This window comes from Austrofundulus limnaeus, unplaced genomic scaffold (assembly GCF_001266775.1).
Source record: "Austrofundulus limnaeus strain Quisiro unplaced genomic scaffold, Austrofundulus_limnaeus-1.0 Scaffold911, whole genome shotgun sequence".
NCBI lineage: Eukaryota > Metazoa > Chordata > Actinopteri > Cyprinodontiformes > Rivulidae > Austrofundulus > Austrofundulus limnaeus.
Window position 1 is genome coordinate 135,339 of NW_013953313.1, and position 1,628 is coordinate 136,966.

The 1,628-nt window shown below is 38.5% G+C and overlaps 1 protein-coding gene across 1 annotated transcript in view; it reads right to left on the reverse strand.

Annotated features, from left to right (window-relative positions):
• LOC106533236 (growth/differentiation factor 6-A) overlaps positions 1-1,628 on the reverse strand; it is a 9,056-nt gene that overhangs the window by 5,050 nt on the left and 2,378 nt on the right. The window lies entirely within an intron of this gene.

Below are 1,628 nucleotides of genomic sequence, written 5' to 3' on the forward strand. Positions count from 1 at the left end.
GTGTGTGTGTGTGTGTGTGTGTGTGTGTGTGTGTGTGTGTGTGTGTGTGTGTGTGTGTGACGTGCCCATCGTGGCCAAGCTGGGTCATTACGGGAGAACAGACAGTGTTTGATATGTTATGACATGAGAACTCAATTAGATCACCGAGTTCAAATCCTCCAGTCAGCCGTTCGATGCCAAGCAGCTCTCAGAAGGGTCCAGCTCGGGGTCAGAGCCAGTGACACATCACATCAAAATCACAGCAGAAAGGGAGAGAGAGGCAGATTTCCTGTCTGATCAGCTCCCACTGCAGGAAAAGTCTCATTTAAAATGCCCATTTATGGATTAAAAAACATTTAGGAAAAATAATATATTTTAATATCTAAATAATAAGACATGAAAGATAAATTAGGCTAATTTTAACTTGCGTTAACATTACAGATTCTGACATTTATTGTGTAACAATGATCAAAGGAAAAGTTTAGTCAGAGAGCAAACAAACGTTGCTTTTATTTTTCCCTCAGAGTAACTCGGCCTGCTAGTTTTCGTGGGGGTCGGCTTTGGTGACATTTGGGGGCAATTTTAAGACAACAAACCTTTGGGGACAACTGGTACATTTGGGGACAAAAGTCGAGTCCCCATTTGGTTTAAATGCCATTGGAGGGTTGGGGGTTGGGTTTAGGACCAAGGTTAGTTTTAGGATCAGGTAAGCACTTAAGTACTTACTGTACTTAAGTACAATTTTTGAGTATCTGTACTTTACTTGAGTAATTATTTTTCAGCATATATTTTACTTTAACTCATTACATTTTTACACAGTTATCTGTACTTTCTACTCAATACATTTTTTTAAAAGGTAAGAAGTAGAAAGTCGTTACTCCTATTTTATTCTGAGTTGTTATTACTTAAAGAAAATACTATCCTGGTAAATTGTGTCTCCTGGATAGAGTGAATTTAATTGTGGTTGGATGAGAAGTATAAATATATACCATTGCACCCTATTAGCTTATACAGGTATACAACCCATCACAGTTGCACACCGTTAGAAAAAATTTTTTTTTGAGAAGTCACCTCCTAATAAATGTCATTTTGGAAATTAACTGCTCACTTTTACTCAGTACTTTTACTTTTAATATTTAAGTAGATTTTGTGTCAGAAATTTACTTTTGATACTTAAGTACAAAAATATCAGACACTTTAAGACTTTTACTCAATATTTTTAGAGAATACTTTAATTTTTACCAAAGTATTTTTATGATAAGATACTTGTATTTTTACTCAAGTATCACTTTGAGATACTTTATTCAATTCAATTCAATTTCAAAAATACTTTACTCATCCCAGAGGGAAATTTGGTGAATTATACAACAGATTCTGTTTATTCTGTCTCTCGAATCACTTGTTAACTGACCCAAACACCTGCTTCTCACACCGAGCAGGTCCCCCGCCTCACTCGTCCGGCTTCCTTTGTCAACACAAACTGGACAAACTGGGCTCCATCCTGGCAACAGACTGAATATTTTAATATACGATACATTAAAACGACGTCTTGGCTCTGGCTTTTAAATTCTTGTATTTGTTGCTTTGTGGGGGGGGGGGGGGGGGGGGGGGGGGGGCCCGCCGTGGGGGGGACCCCCCCCCCCCCCCCC